Source organism: Gobius niger, assembly GCF_951799975.1.
Source record: "Gobius niger genome assembly, chromosome: 16".
NCBI classification, from domain to species: Eukaryota; Metazoa; Chordata; class Actinopteri; order Gobiiformes; family Gobiidae; genus Gobius; species Gobius niger.
Window position 1 is genome coordinate 15,235,545 of NC_136867.1, and position 17,723 is coordinate 15,253,267.

At 40.4% G+C, this 17,723-nt stretch overlaps 1 protein-coding gene across 3 annotated transcripts in view; it reads right to left on the reverse strand.

Annotated features, from left to right (window-relative positions):
• The window catches only part of LOC306975481 (leucine-rich repeat and fibronectin type-III domain-containing protein 2), a 180,301-nt gene that overhangs the window by 20,908 nt on the left and 141,670 nt on the right, over positions 1-17,723 (reverse strand). For 2 of the 3 annotated variants that reach the window (XM_079573031.1, XM_079573029.1), the window contains one exon: positions 13,722-13,805. The exons of the other annotated variant lie outside the window; for it this stretch is intronic. The gene's annotated coding sequence lies outside the window, so the exon portion shown is untranslated. The remainder of the gene's footprint in view (positions 1-13,721; positions 13,806-17,723) is intronic. 3 annotated transcript variants of the gene reach the window in all.

The following is a 17,723-nucleotide window of genomic DNA, read 5'->3' on the forward strand; positions in this document are numbered from 1 at the left end:
AAAACAGTCTGACCCAAGCACAGTGCACCTGAGGCAAATCACTTATAACACCAGACTACCCATATAAATGTCTGTGTTGACTGAATCATTTTTTGAATATAACCAATTTGCATTATTTTTGGAGGAGGTGCGCGTGGATCGGGAAGTTTGGGCATCTCTGCTGAGACTGCTGCCCCCCGCGACCCGGCCCGGATAAAGCGGAAGAAAATGGATGGATGCATTATTTTTGAGCAGTATTAGCTTCCTGGTTGTAAGCTAGGCAGCGGTGGAGTGATCTGCTAGGTTACCGGATCTATAGTAGTTTGTTTACCTGCAACGCTTTCTACAAATCAGATATAGCAACATTTGGAGGACTACCCGACGATTTTGAAGAGGTTTTTAATGCAGGCTACTAGTTACCATAGACATGCGCTAGCCTAGCACTAGCACTAGCCTAGCACCACTAAATATAATGATTACATGAATAAAAAAAAAAAAGAATATATCTCCAGAAATCAACAACACTCTAACACTATAACTAGGAAATGGGGCCCTATGTAAAAAAAAATCTGAAATATCCCTTTAAAAAGTTAGTTAGTTAGTTTCTACACTAGTTCTGAAAGCACATTTTCGAGGCACTCGCACGGCTTTGTTTTGCACCAATTGTTACCGTCGCCCATTAGTTTTATCACACTGTTACGGGCCGTACTCTTAATCAGGATTTTACTGGCCGAACTTTCATTGCTGAAGATATGCAAAAGCAGATCTCAACTCTGTTTCCTGCCTCCATAGCCGCTCCTGTGATCTTAACCAGCCGCACAAACTTTCAAAATAAAAAAATAAATATTCAACATTTTCTTTTACAATGCTCTACAAAGATTTACTTTTGCTCAGAAGTGCTCTCTTCACACTGGCCTTTTCACTTCAAAAGAGGTTTGATGAACGGCGCTGCACAGGGACCAACATGAATTACGGCATCAGACTCCTTATGGTTGGGGAGCGAATCTGGGCGAACTTTATTTCCATAACTTCCCAAATGATCTCTCAGCTTGTCTTCTCATATTTGCCAACAAATTAACACTGTAGAAAAATATAAATACTTTTGTTTTTTTTTCCTGTTCAGTTTCTGATCATCACTTGCTCTCAGAATGAAAGTGAGAGATAGAGACCTTGAGGAGGTAATGAGCCTTGGTAACAAAATATTTCTGTGAAAAGAACACTGACATGATGTAACTGTATGAAATCAGGCCCGTTTCACTCAAAGATTCCTATCGTTGTGCTGTCTACAAAGACTTAACAGATTTCACCTTGATGTAGCACCGAAAGTGAAGAAACTCTCACAGGCAAGAAAAAAAACAAGTTACAAAAATGAATGCACGTCAGCCTCTGAATCCAAGTTCAGACAAAATCCAGTTTTGTTCGGGGCTGCCGGGGACTGGAGTCTATTATTTGTTTTCTAACTATAAGAAATAGAAAGGTCATTGTTAATGGCAGGAATATTATTGTCAGCATTTACTCTCAGATTTGAGCAATTAAGACGATCACAAATTCGCCAGGAACATGCACAGTATGAGTGTCTACACTTTATGGTAGTTATGGTAACAACTAGGGATGCACCGATCCATCGTTTTTGCTACCGATACCGATACTTGGGTATGAGTATCTGCCCATATCCAATATTTACCAATACCGAGAGACTTTCTTTAAAGTGGTATTCTCTGAGTGGAAAAAATGTATTGACTCTTCTCTGTTGTAAGATCAATATATTCATATTTATTGTTATGTTACAGATCAATTAGCATTTAAATTTATTGATAAACTCTTGGGTAAACACTGAATATCCTTGGGTATATGACAGGCCTTAAGCTACATTAATATAAACAACTCACATGAAGTGATCTGATCATTACAAATATGTTAGATCAGTTATTTGTTAAACTAAAATACTTGGCCTTAGCAGTGGCCGATCATTCATTTTATTTGGCTACCTTTAGGTATTTCTATCATAGTTTCTGACCCAGCCTTGATTAGTTTTTGTTAGCATTAACATGCTCCCGCTAGCTTTCACATGCTATTGCTAACTGCAGAATTTTACGTAGCGATCAAAAATACATTTGCAAAGGTTAAAACTACCTCAAGAGATTAAATTCTCCAGGTTCTTAGCTTTACAATGATATACAGCATGCCCATTCACTTAGATTTAGGTGGTAAAAATTGTGTTTTTAAGGTTGAGAGACAAAACTAGTATTGGTTTAATATCGGATATTTGTAGCCGATACCGATATCATATTTTTTTCCAGTATTGGCTCCGATATCTGATACCAGTATCGGATCAGTGCATCCCAAGTAACAACAGACTCGGGGCAATCAATTGCAATTCCAAATTTTCTGGAGGTCAATGGGATGCATAGGTTGTTGCAAAAAACAAGCTGAAGAATATCTTTTTAGTTGCACATTCTTTGACGAATGAGATTCACCGTGATCACTTTTTTCAAAGGACGAACACTCAGCGACACAAATACAGACCAGCCAGTCACTCAAAATTCCATTCAAAAATATTCAAACACATTTCAATAGACTCCACTGGCTTCTTCTCCTGAGACATAACAAAATAAAGATTGGTAAAGATCTTTGGATAGACACAATAACAGGCAAATCACCTGGGATCAAACCCAGGACCTAAGTGTGCAAAGCAGGAGCGTTAATCACTCTGCCCTGCGCTTGGATTGAAGCATTGTTGAAAAGCATGACTGACAGGCCTTTACCTCCACAAGAGAGTGCCTTTACTTAGCAGCTCCTCTCCACTGCGGAGGCAAGTAAAAAAACACATCAGACAAAAGCACATGGCAGTCGGCGCAGCGTTTTAACAGCATTAGTTCAGCTCCAGTGGTTTTGTCACACCAAACTGGGCGAGGATAAAAAACTTGCACAGATTTAGTGCAGATCAATGCTCCCATTGCAGAGATATTGTGCATTGTGGAGCGCTCCAAAGCGTCAGAGGTGGCCTACTTTACAGGGATTTACATAAGCACGTTTGGTTGAGGAACTTCACTGAGGTACACATTCTTTTGGACTACTTCTGCACTGGTGACAGATAAAAAGAAACGTAACTCATTCTTCCTTTACAATCATGTTTCCCTTTTCTTTGGCTCCGGGTCACAACTGCAAACTTATGTTAATAATATGCAACTATGCCTTCTTTGCTAAGTTGTTTACCCACTTTGACCTTATGTGAAGTTTGCATGGCCTCCTCCATGTTCAGGAGGGTTTCCTTCGAGCCACTTTATAAAAATGGAAAAGGGCTGCTTTTGATAGGTTGTCCTGGCACTCAGGAAACTGCTGAAGTGTGCAATCTTGTCCAGCAACACCTTATCGTATTTGAATAAACTAAAGTAATACAATCTTTTGAAAGTGACTTCTAAGAGTACACAGAAATGAAGTTTGATACATGAAGAAATATAAAGCTTTCTCTCTCTTTCACTCTATTTTTCCTGCATAAAATGACAGTACCAGCCCATCTTTATAATGATTGAAACGTCTATGCCGAAGACATTCCCCTCATATGACTGTCCCGCTCAGTAATTCCCGCTGGGCTCAAAGACAAATAAATCAGGGAGCGGGAGATTTATTATTCAGAAGAGCATAATGCATCATGGTGTCTTGCTCATACAGTGGACGTCAAGTAAAATCATAAAAAATGTCGTCAAAGCGCGCGTGGGCATATTTGCTAAACAGCGGCTCTGTGTTCAAAGCACCTCCGCACTCGTAAACGTGTGGGCATGACTGCGATGCACTGACGCCACAGCTCTCTGTGTTATGAACCCAGCATTAACTAATAAGGTTAATAGACAGATGAGAGTGTAATTACTCATGAATAATTCCAACAATTGCACACGATGGCTTTTCGAGTCTGATCACAGTGTTTCTTTCATGTACATGGGTTCCATGCTGGAATGAATAATTGGATGAAGATATTTCACAAATTGCTCTGTATGTGTCAGATGATTTGCAGTTTAGATGTGCAAAATACATTTTTGCAAGCACTGAAGCAGAGGTGTTAGACATTAGTTAGGCAGTTTTCCCGTTGTGATTTGTGTGTTAGTAAATTAGCAACTTTTAAAGCAGAGCTAAGTAACTTTTGCCTCGAGCCACTGCAGGTGTTGTTTTACTCATTAATTGTCCGTGAGAGTACTACACTGACAGACACTGAAAGACAAAGAAGGAGAGGAATATTGTACATTGTGCCACAACCGAATTACACAATGGAGATTTTTTTTTTTCCCACTCAAATTTGGCTGTAAATACTGTTTAAGTGGCGCTACCCCTCAGTTAGCTTTACCGTTAGCGTGTTAGCTTCTTTTGATCGTAATTAACCAAATGACAACGTTTTGCAAAATGTTCATCAACAAAACGAAAGCTGTGGACAGAACACAGTAAAGACTTTCCACCATGTCATCGACAACTGAGAGCAGCGAGGGAGATGTTTTCTATTAGAGTGGGCTGCCGGGTTGGAGGCAGGGAAAGTTGCAAGCAGGGTTTTCTGGCCAGAGACACCAGTTTAAGTAACACTTGTATTACCCCAAGAGGGACTATGAAAAGGATGTATTAAAAAAAAAAAAAGTTACTTAGTTCTGCTTTAAGATTTTTACATAGGAACAACCCAAAACAAGATGAAGTGCTTCTTCACCTGCAGTGGCCAATCAAATCACTCATTGGAGTTGGAAGAAATGCTTCTATTGCACAATTTTGAGGTGTATATTGTGAAAACTTTTGGTGGCAGAGTGGTTAGTGTATTTGAGAACCTAAAGTTTTTGGTCTAAATCCTGGAAAATGTGTTGTTGTTGTTGTTTTTCACCATACAAAGCTAATGCCTGAGGACGTTTTGTTATAACAGCATGTTTTCATTGTTCTCTCACAGTGATGCCACTATATACCCCAATCGTGCACACTTGACTAGTAATCACATCATCTCATCCTCCCACTCCCACTGCATTTAGAGCAGAACAGAGCCACTGCCATCCCATTAACTTCACACAGAGCTTTGTAGTAATTCATTAAAGAGTGTATTTATCTTTGTGTACCTCAGCTCCATCAATTATAACCAGCGACTGTTGTAGGTCAAGCCATTCTACAGAATCAGCTGCAGATACCAAGAATATATAACTGGGCGAGTGTGGGCGCAATTCTCCGAGAAGAGAAGGTTAGAAAAAGGATCAACAAATGATTGGATGCTGGCAAGAACAGGCGAGAGAAATCAAAGTGTAATTGGAAAGAGACCCCTATGACTCTGCCATAGACAATAATATGTATGGAGAATTCTATGTTGTGTTGTAGATGTTTACAGTTTTTTTTTTTTTTTTTTTTTTGCTGGGAGAAAACACTGAGTAAGGTGCAAACAGTTCTTATGATAAACTAAAATTGACAATAATGGCACAACTGGGAGCCATAAAAACTCTTGGCCATTAAAATGTAGTGGCGAGATATTTCTACTATAGCCGTGAAAGCATGGAGTGATTTGCAAAAGCTCTGGAGCAGTAATGACTAATAGAAAAAACAACAACAACAAGCGATGCCACAAATAATATCTAAAGTGGTGCATTTGTGCAGATGAGGGAACACAAGCCAGGCAGAAAATGTCTCTTTTGGCAAGACGGCGTCCATTTTAATCACCGCATACTGATTCAACAGCAGCACTCAGCCTCTCTCGGCTGTAAAAGCAAAAGTCAACACAGTGGGAACGGTGCAGTTTGTCCAGGAAGTAATGGGAATACTTTGGTTAATCAGAGCGACACATGCCAGAAAGAGAAAATAGCTATTAGGCAAGTATTGAGCACATTTTCTCCATTTTGGCTTTACCCAAATCTAAAAGCTTCTGGAACAAAGTGTCAAAACAGTGATGAATAAAAAAAAAAAAGGCAAAAAACATAGCAACAAAAACGTGCAGGAAAGCAACAATAGTACAATAAAGATACGCCAAAAACGCAACTACAAAGAGACAAAAATGTGATGGGAAAAAAATGGAAACAAAAAAACAATACGAAAAAGACAACAAAAACTGCAAAAAACAAACAGAAAGAGACGAAACACACTACAAAAACGCAACAATAATGTGACAATGACATGGCGACTCTAACTGGTCAATCTTTTGAAGCTGTACGTTAAAGTAGCACATACAACTTTTTATGTGAAAAAAAAAAGTTAACATTTGAGCATATTTGACCTTGTGACCCAGCGGCTTTATGAGTGGTTACCATGGGGCCTTTACTTTCCATCACAGTGCTCTCTAGGAGGCTCTAGGATCAATTGTTTAGAAAGCTTTCACGGCTGATGGACCCTCTCAACAGAAAACCTACAAAACAATTGATCCTGGAGCGTTGTAGAGACCACCGGGGTGAAAAGTAAAGGCGCCATGGTAGCCACTCATACAGCCGCTATGTCACCACAAGGTCAAATACGCACAAATATCAACTTTTTTTTTCCGCATAAAAAGTTGCATAATGCACCTTTAAAGAACTGCATTAAAGGTGAAGTGGAAGAGAAGAAGAAGAATCCTTTTAGTGATATAAAGAGGGATAGAGAATGCATCATACTATTGATCAAGGTGACAAATGATATCCGTATGAACACCAACGCAGGTAAGGTCTCAGTTTTAGTTCTGCTGGACCTGAGCGCTGCCTTTGACACAGTGGACCACGGGATCTTACTTCACAGGTTAGAAAACTGGGTGGGAATCTCTGGTAATGCTCTAAACTGGTTTAAGTCCTATCTCGAGGACAGGACGTACTTTGTTGAAATTGGCAACTGTGTCTCAGACAAAATTGCCATGACCTGTGGAGTCCCCCAGGGGTCAATCTTGGGACCTCTCTTATTCAACATGTACATGCTTCCATTGGGTCAGCTAATAAACAGCAACAACGTGTCGTACCACAACTATGCAGATGACACTCAAATCTACGTGTCACTGACGGCTGGTGAACATGGGCCTGTAGATACACTCTGTCACTGCATCCAACAGATCAGTTTGTGGATGCAAAACAACTTTCTCCAACTAAACTCAGACAAAACTGAGATCATTGTTTTTGGCCCACAGGCACAAAGACAAAGTGTTGTCAGTCACCTTGAGTCTCTCTCTCTAAAACCAAAAAATCAGGTTAGAAATCTAGGAGTAATCATGGACTCAGACCTGAACTTAAACAGCCACATCAAAGCAATAACATCAGCAGCTTTTTACCATCTGAAAAACATTGCTAAGATCAGAGGAATAGTGTCAAAACCAGACTTAGAGAGACTTATCCATGCATTTGTCTCCAGCAGATTAGACTACTGTAACGGCCTACTCACTGGCCTCTCTAAACGAGCTATCAGACAGCTACAGTACATCCAGAACGCTGCTGCTCGAGTCCTGACAAGAACCAGGAAATACGACCATATTAGTCCAGTGCTCCAGTCTCTGCACTGGCTTCCTGTCACTCAGAGAATAGACTTTAAAACAGCTCTGCTTGTGTACAAGTCATTTCATGGTTTAGCTCCAAAGTACATCTCTGACATGTTAGAGCCGTATGAACCATCTCGGGCCCTGAGAACCTCAGGGAGGGGCCTCCTGGTGGTTCCCAGAGTCAATAATAAACACGGTGAGGCTGCGTTTCAGTTTCATGCAGCTAAAATCTGGAACAGTCTTCACGAGGATGTGAGACAGGCCTCAACTCTGACAATGTTCAAATCCAGGCTGAAAACAGCTCTGTTTGCCCGTGTATATAACTGAAAGTATTTTATCTGCACTCTCGTCTTTTACTGTAATTGATTAATTTTATATTGATGTCCAGAGGAGAAGGAGCGACAAAAACAGAGGTTAGGTAACTTACTTTTGAACGAGCAAGAAAAATAGTGCTCAAGACAGAGCGAAATAGTGCTCAAGACAGAGCGAAATAGTGCTCAAGACAGAGCGAAATAGTGCTCAAGACAGAGCGAGTCAAAACAAGACTTAAAAATGGTGCTCAAGACAGAGCGAGTCACAACAAGAATTAAAAATAGAGCTCAAGACAGAGCGAAATAGTGCTCAAGACAGAGCGAGTCCAAACACGACTTAAAAATAGTGCTCAAGACAGAGCGAAATAGTGCTCAAGACAGAGCGAGTCAAAACAAGACTTAAAAATAGTGCTCAAGACAGAGCGAAATAGTGCTCAAGACAGAGCAAGTCAAAACAAGACTTAAAAATAGTGCTCAAGACAGAGCGAAATAGTGCTCAAGACAGAGCGAGTCAAAACAAGACTTAAAAATAGTGCTCAAGACAGAGCGAATCAAAACAAGACTTAAAAATGCATATAACTGAAAGTATTTTATCTACACTCTTGCCTCTTACTGTAATTGATTAATTCTATGTTGATGTTTTATTGATTGTATTTGTTTTCTTATATTTATGCAACTGTGAAGCACTTTGAATTGCCTTGTGTATGAATTGTGCTCTACAAATAAACTTGCCTTGCCTTGCCTTGCCTACTTCTAATAGAGCCATATAGTAGTTAATTACCTTTGACTTCCGTACTGCTGCATGCGACAAAAGACCAAAAAACAGAGCCCTCATTAATCGGTTGAGTCATTACGTGATTTAAGGTTTCCTATTTTGATAGGAGTGATTGACTAAATGAAGAAGTAAAAATATCGGTCCAAAGTTAACACGGATTCTGTGTTAGCTCATTAAAAGTAGTGCCATCAATCAAACAGTACGTTAATGATTTGTCCAAAAGCTAATGAGGCTAATTTGAATTTCAGCAGGATCACTTTTCACTCCAAAAATCATTTGTTGTCTGATGCATTAATCATCCGAATCTTTTCAAGCGCAAGGAAGAAAAGTCAGATGATATACTTTGAGTTTCGACTTGTGTTACGTAAATAGCGGTGCCAAAATCTACAGGCAAACTGTAAAGCCTTTTCTATCGAGAAAATCAGCATGATGGAAATTGTATGCATACAGTGGCGCTTACAGTACTCTTTAAACCTTGCTTGTATAAGTGTTGCCAACCCAGTGTGCCTGAAGTCTTTGGTTTGCAGAGAAAACAAAGCACTATTAGTCACACTACAAGCTCTGCTTTCTCTTTTGATTGTACTTCTGACAGAGTCGCGAAATGGCAGCGCTAAATCAAACTGGCCCATTCATCTTTATAATACATTTTTTAACTAATCTCCATTTTAATGATTACTTGCACAAGAGCTGACTTCCGACACATGTAAATAATTGTTAAGGTTTAAAAAAAACTTTAAAAAAAATAACTTGGAGCATCCCTCAGAGATTTCTTTTGTGCTTATTACCATGGATGTGTGTAGCGACTTGTCTTACTTTTGTGACAGTGGAGTAAGTAGCACAGTTTATATTGTTCTTAGTGGGGGCTGCTCCTGTAGTGGCTCCAGCTGACTCCTCTCTCCGTCTTTGATCGCTTTTCTTTTATCTTCCTTGAGCCTTCTGCCTGCATCCCAATTGCTGCACTGCATGATATATGACATTCCATTCCGGCAGTGTATGAAAAATAAATTAGATTTCCTTACACCATTTCCTGATCAGTCCCCACCACCAGTGCTCCCCCCCCAAAACCCCCCCAAGACTCTTCCATCACACCTGCTACCATCCTCCTAGTGTCACTGGTTAGCAATTCACCGGAAAGTTTCATGATTCCACCACACCTTGTTTAATATTGCCATGCATGTGTTTATTCTATCTTCACTAGACTGTCCAGTAACTATGAAACTCCACCAACTATGATTCAATATCATATTAAGGTTTAAGCTTTATCGTCAATTTATAATGGTTCCTGTTTCTGCACGTCCTCATAGCAACTACACTGGATTTCATCGCAGTTGTTGGCGAGAAAAGAATCGCAGCAGCTCCCCAGTGGTTACATTGTTGAGGGCGAGAAAGAGAAAATGATGCCTTATGAAGTTATATGTCAATGATTCATTAAAATATGTAAAAAAAAAAAGCAGCACCGGTAAACAATGTCTATTACAGTCGAACATACTGAAGTGTCACGATGCGGTAATTGTGCAGTTAACATCTCCACTAAGTACAAGTGTACCTCATTAAGATATCAGACATGCACAGTCACAGGATGAAGGGCTGAACTAATTGAAACAATGTATGATGGATTCCCGGGACATTCCTGAGAGGAGAGGGAGTTTCTGTGGAACCAAAAGCATGGTGGATTTGCTAAGTGTGGGTCAAGAATGATTTATCAAGCCTTCACTCACTGCGGGCTAAAAATACAGCGAAGTTAATCCTATAGTTCCTGTCTCTAAGCTCCGATTTTAACGGTACTGGACACAGATGGCACCGTGAGGACAGCAGACAACAGCAGAACATCACAATCATCTGACTAATATGCAATAAACTGCACTTCAGTTTCAAGTTGGAAAACAATTTGACCTCTGTTCAAACACAGTGCTTAGTGAAATTGACTATAGAAACATGGTCATATCTCTGAGTGTGGATTGACTTTGCTCAATCCACACTGGTCTAATTCATTTGGTTTTCAACAACTCTTATCTGTAAGTGTGTTTTTGTGCCCAATACATTGACATGTCTCACCTGCACTTGTTCGCGCTCCTCCAGTCTGGTGAGGTGATTTATACAGATTTTGGAGTTGAGTAGAAGTGACAATCCTCCCATGAATTGGGGTTATGCCAAGGTCAAGACACACAGAACAACAAATACCACCGAGGGATCAGGGAAGATAACGGGATTCAAGAATCATGCTCACTGCAGGAGCCCGGGAAGACAGCGCCAAAACAATCTGTTTTCATTTACTGACCAGACTTGCACCAAAGTGATGAGAATCGAAATACTGGAATCAAAAGGTTTCATAATCCTACTCCATATGATTAAAATGACAGTAATTAGTTCAGAGGTTCAGCCATTTTAAGCCAGAGTGAAATTCCCCCACTAAAACGCCTTTATTGTTCTACTTGCGTTGCTAAATGTGAGGCCACAGATGTGAAATTGGTTTGTATCTGTGACCATGTAGCTGATCGCTGTTCTCTATGCCACAAATAACTATCTTTGCCGTTTATTCCACGACCACATTGATCGCAGTAAAGCGATTGCACATTTGGACAGGCACACTGAATGATTCTGGCTTTGACCCTCAACGTCAATCTGCTGTTGAAGCTGCTCTCTATGATCCTGTGTAAGGGAGTGTGACTGCGACACTGCGTCAGACGCGTTGACACAGAGACTGAAATTCAGCGACAGCTCAGCCTTCACTTTGATGCTCGAGATATTACGAAAGTTTTGTGAGCGCGGGCAGCTTCACGCTCACCAGCTGCCACCCACTCGCCTCATGTACCACCTTCTATCCGTGCGTTACTATGTGCAGAAGGTGAGAAGTGCAGTACGTGAATACAGCTATAATGACGTTAATGAAGCTGTATTACAGAACATTTTCTACAGTGGCAACAGACGTCGGCTGAGATGGGGACTGTGTCGTCACACTGCTCCAAATGTTCAGTGAATGCTATGTTAAAGGAACAGGCCACCGTTTTTCCATACTGAGATATGTTCTTACCTGAGCTTATTACTACGCCTGACAATATAGTACCGCTTTATATCCACTTAGAAAATTGTTTAATATTGTGTAACTATACTTGGATCGTATTGGATCGTACAGTATTTAAATAGGGAAAACGTGTAAGAGCTTGGTCGCTTCTAACTTCACCCCCATTTGGTTCAATAGGAATATGCTGGGAGAGGCTAAATTTAAAAATAAACATCTTTGGTTTTGGCGTGACTGAGCGCACGCACAAAGACCAGACAGGTACGCATCAACTCGATTAAGCTCAGGTAAGAGCCAGGGTTGCCAGGTCCGCGGTTAAACCGCGGAAATGGACGGCTTTTAAAGCCATTCCGCGGGTGAAAAAAACTGTCCGCGTTTTTTTGCCTTGCTGTAATCACTGTTTCGAAGGCAAATCCAAGGCTCTGTAAGCTGCTTTTTTTCAATAAGGGAGGGAAGTAGGGGCGGTTTCTCATCATCGTAGGAGCACATGGGCTCTGTTAACTAGTAAACAATATTGAAAATTCTAGCCGCGCCGTATGTCCGCAGGTTTTCCGCGGTTTTCAGATATTTTTGGGCGGGTTTGGCTGCCCTGACCTGGCAACCCTGGTAAGAGCATATCTCAGTATACAAAAACGGTGGCAACAAATAAAGGTCAGTGTAACTGTTATATCAAGGTCATTTATATAGCACATTTTTAAAACAGAGTACTGCCCCAAAGTGCTTTCCATATTCAGTGCAAGAATACAGTAACACAAAAAAACTAAGTACTGCCCCCATGTACAAAAAAAAGTATGTATTTTCCTCCCACTACATGTACATGTAGAATGAGCCCAGAACTATTCACCACAACTGCCTCTGAAATACTGCACTGTCACTTAAAAAGTTGTTTATTCTGGTCCATATAGAAGCTGCAGTTACATGTAAGACCTGGGGTGGCAGTAGTGAGCATAAACCGACCAACTTGCATCTAGCCCCTTTAAAAGCCAATGTAAAGACACACGTTTTCAACAATGACTTGAAATTGTCAACAGAGGCGGCCATTCTGATTTTTCCAAAGGCATGTAAATATAACTACGAGAAGTGGTCAAGCAGATGCTCTTTGCGCAACATCCTTTTTATATATAGTTTTATTATTATATATAGTATTATTATGTGGACACGGTTTGATTGGTAAAATAAAAATGCCATACTGTATTTGATATGTTGCTGTTGATTTTAAGCTCTGTGAGGCAAATGCCATTGTTTCTATGCCCAGCCAGTGTTCTGTGCTCTGGAAGTTTCCGTTTACACCTATCTCACGTCCCGGTCCCCAGGAAGAGCACTGACCTGCTCTCACCCTGCCCATTGAAGAAAACACACACACTGCTGGAAAACACACTGCTATTTTTTCTCTGCAGTTGTGCAAACGTTTACCAGCAAATTTTAATTTCTGGATTATTAAAATATCTCCATGACTAACATGTTTCTTTGGATGCAGTCCCAAGATATAAGATGCTGCTCTTCTACAACTGTGAGTAAAACTACGGCAAAATATTTACATTTGAGTAATGTAATGTGCATTGAAGCTCCAGAAACTAACACAACATAAATACACTAATGTTACATGTCTCATAAACAACGCAATGGTTACAAAACTATCCTCGTGTTGCTGTTTTGTCAGAAAAATGGTAGTATGCGCTTTATTTGCCATATGTTTCTTAATGTTTCACATTCATGGAGACTGGTTGTACGATGATAGTTTTTTTTTTTGTTGGCTTGTTTTGTGAGACATTTAAGCCTTGACGCTGTATTTTGGTGACGACCACATTGACGATTGCTTAAGGGAAGGTCTGAATCCATTCTGTGGGCTTTGGACCAGTAATAAATGAATAGTTTCCATTTGTATGAAGTCATTTTAGGTCAATAAACTCTCTTTCAGTGTTTAAAATGTTAAATAATGTTCTACAGTATGTGTGTAACAGTGATCACAAAATGCCAGGCAAAAAGCATATGTCTACTTTAAACCATGAATAACTCCTTCAGGGTTAGCCACCTGAACACCATCTAAAGGAGCTCAAACTCCCCAGTGTCACACGTACTGTAATAAGGCATGCTTTTGAAACAAGAACAGAGCTGTTTGTTTTGACCATGAAGTCCTTGTTGATCTGCGTAACCTTTACAGGAGACCTTCCATTAAATAAAAAGAATAAGCCATCGTCTTACCTATATCTTGCAGTGCTGTGCCATATGGTCCCTCAAAAACACCTCAAGGCCAAACATTCACTCCCAGCGAGGAGATGAACAACCCTGAACAAAGCAAGAGAGGACATTGTAAAGGCCATCATCGTTCACAAAGGAAGTGAAGAAAAACATCAAACTTATCACATCCGCTTAGAATGAAATGAAAGGACTATTGCTATTACAATTTGATATTACATTTTATTCACACTTAATGCACCCACGTGTGTGAGGTTATTAAAGACACATGACGTGCATTATATAACCAAAGAAGGAACGCTTTATCATAACACTAGTTTGCAACACTCATCATTCCTTTATGAGCACCCAAATATAGATGTTCGCTGTTCCCGAATAGTATACATAATATAGCATATAATAGCACATAACTTCAAATCATAACAACGCCGCCCAAGAAGTGACTTCCTGTTTCGATCCAGCGTGCCAAAATAAAAGCACACAGCTCATCTCACTGATTAGTTCAGCAGGTTCTTGCAACATTACAGGAATATAATAAATAAATTATTCATTAGTGCAGATGTTCATTAGTTCAACTTTCGTTCTGCAAGTACCTGCTGAACTAATCAATGAGACGAGCTGTGTGCTTTTATTATGGCGCGCTGGATCGAAACAGGAAGTCACTTCTTAGGCGGCGTTGTTGTGATTTGAAGTGTCTTGAAGTGTCACTTGTTGAGGAATGTTTGTAGTAAATGATTTGGAAATGATGGACTGAGTTCTTGCCAGTGGTTTGCAAATGCTTTACACTTTACACTTTGATTGAATAAAGTGTTACCAAAAGTGAATAAACATCCAGTCCAGAGTTTAAGTGTATAGGGGAGAGGTGGGGGGATGAGATTATGTTATGTAAAATTATTGAAATTGAGCACAGCAGGCAGTTCAGGGACGAGTGTGAGTGTCCCTAGAAGCTGTTTTCTCTCTCCAACACCAAATATCTGTTTTTTTTTTGTAGCACTTGTATTCATTAATGACTGTGAATGTGATTATGTTGTTTGCGGCCGGCCCACGCTCCCAACGCTCAGGGTCATTCAAGTGTGGAAAAGTATCTTAGCTTTGAAAAAGTAATAATACACAGAATGCCAGACTACATACACCTTTCTTTTCTTTTTTTAATGCTAATTTTTATCTAGAAGTAAGCAAACATTAATATTAGAATTTGTATTTATAATAATCTCTCCTTTATTTTCTGGCTTGCTCTACTATTTCTATTGATCTATTTATTTTAATGCAATCCCCAATGAGAGAAAAGAACACACTCTTTTTTTTTTTTTTTTTACGAGAGCACTGTTTTTGTGGGCTTAACTACCAAAGCGATTCAGGCTTGATAAATTAGCAGTGTGCGGGGCCAAACGCTGGCGGAATTATGCATGCATCTCTCACAGCTTTGAGGCTGGAGCTAATCCCTACACCAACATACATGTGACATAACACTTCTCGATAAAACTTACTGCAGTGGTTCCCAAACTTTTCGGGCCATGACTCACAAAACTTGGATCCTCCGCCCAAAGGTAATTGCTTCTATATATGACACCGGGGCCGGACGAGATTAAACTGAATTTGAAAAGAACCTTGAAAACTTCTTGCGAGCAGCGCCTGCAGACTTACAGATATCAGCCGTGACCACTAAGATGACAAATATTCGGATGTTAGTAATTGATATATTAAGTGAAATCCACTTCTAAAGGCCCAAAATAGGATATGCTTTTAGTTGCAAGTCTCTCATATTCCAAATTCATGACAACGATATGCCCGAGAAGGCATCTTGTATTTAATCAACACACAAATCACTGCACGCTGTAGAAGCAGTGACAAAGCCAGAAGGAAAGAGCCGAGTGGAAATAAGAAAAATGGCTGTAAAAAGCTGTCACATTTTTGATGCAACCCAGTGATTCTGAGATTTATTTGCCTTTCCTTACCTCTGGATACCCCTGTAAACAAAGATATCTTATTTATGTTGTTTTACCACACTGGCTCTGCGCAGAAAGCCACCTCCTTCTTTATATTCCACACACTGCTTTCATTGCCTGTGTTTGTATGCCTCTTCCTGTGCATTTGCCTTCCCACGCTAGAACAACATGATCCGGCCTTTCTAGTCAGCTGGCTTTCTCTCTCAATCTCTCTCTCTTACCACTCTTCTGTACCTCTCCTCTTCTCTCCGGGGAATCGCGATACACCTCATTCTCTCACTTCGAATTCAAGGGCTCAACTCTTGTCTCCACCCTCAAACCGTCCCTGCCCTCTTTGTCAGCCAGATGAGTGCAAAGGCGCATACACCCCTCCCCGGTGGCGCTTTGATTTCTGGGGCAGATAGCGCTCATCAGCAGTTCATAGTCGACTGGGGGTAGCCTACAAAAGGAAAAACCAATCTAAGACGTCCTTATTTGGCGAGACCCCCAGGCGGGATTTTGAACTGTCAATCGGAAAGGCTAACAATGGCCCGCACACACAGGACGCCTCACCTGAGAGCGAACAGCATTCCGTTCGCCTCTGCCTGACAGGAATGTTTATTAAAATGCCAGCGCTGATTGGGGAAGCTGCATGGTGTGGGGTGATTCGATTTACCTGGGGTTTTCTCTTTCATTAAGTAGTTATTAGCTTTTAATTCCTGGCTGCCGGAGAATCCCAATTACTGATTAGCTACCCACTCATTAAAATGTCTCCATGACGTTTGAAGTGCCAAACATCGCGGATTAAAAATAAACTGCCTATATTTTGCACAGCTAATTCAGTATTTAACAATTGGATGTGTCAGTCGACGGGAAATGCCTATGCAGCCTTTTGAGCGCAGTCTCATTCAACACCCTTCTCTATGGGGTTTAGGCGGGGTCCGGACATCACGTGTGGCATGAAAACACATATGTCTTTGGAAGATAAAGTATGGAGAAAATGATGGAGACTTGCAGTATCCACTTAAATGGTTTTCACCTCCCCAACCTCTGCTAAGAGGATGAAGCACTAACCACTCTTTCGCAGAGTGCCTATCATTTAGAGACAAGTCTAAGACAATTAGCCATTTAGCACAAAATCAATAAGAGTTGTAAAGCCTAAGCACCAAATGCACAGTGATTGTTTGAAAAAAAAAGAAAAAAAGCAATTAGATTACTTCATTGTTAAGTATGTTTTATGTGGGTTTCTTCTTGTTTGCCCCACGAGCTGGATGAATTGTTTCTAGTGCATAGAGTTATGTCCTTGGAAACTTCATGTATGTCAAAAAGGCTTTGGCCACAACCATTGTGACTACAAATGACAAGTGAAAATCTGTGAGAGCTCCATATTGTCCGGACTACAAGTCGCACTTTTTTAATAGTTTGGCTGGGGGTGCAACTTATACTCAGGTGCGACTTATATATCAACATTTTTATTTTCACACTGACAGCCGCACGAGGGCACTCTAGGCTTGTGTACCAGTATCTGCTACTCCTGTATGGTTGTATAATGACATTTACTTACTTACTGTACCACTCTTACTGCAATGAAGAAAACAAAAAAAGCTACTTCTAGGCTGAAAGCTAGATGGGCACAGCGACAGGAACGAGTTCACAAATGGGTGCTTGAACAACGAGCTGTTACGCCTCCAGGCCCAGGTAGTTGCCGGAGCGACTTATACATGGTTTTTTCTTCTTCATTAGGCATTTTTTTGGCTGGTGCGACTTATACTCCGGAGTGACTTATAGTCCGGAAAATGCGGTAATATATGTCATTATTTGTCATTACAGCACAACCATTTTAAAACAAATTATTATTATCTGTCAATGGAGAATTGTGACATCAGCTCAAGATAATTATTGTTACACCCTCTGGGGTACTTCTGTAATGGAGCCATTACTAACAATGTGGGTTTATCATATTTTCAATTTGCACTGCTTGGTTTATACAAAGAGCTATTGAGCATCATATTAACTGATTCATAGTGGAACCGCAGTTTTTAATCTACTACTTTATTTATGATCGATGCAAGGCGAGACGTTT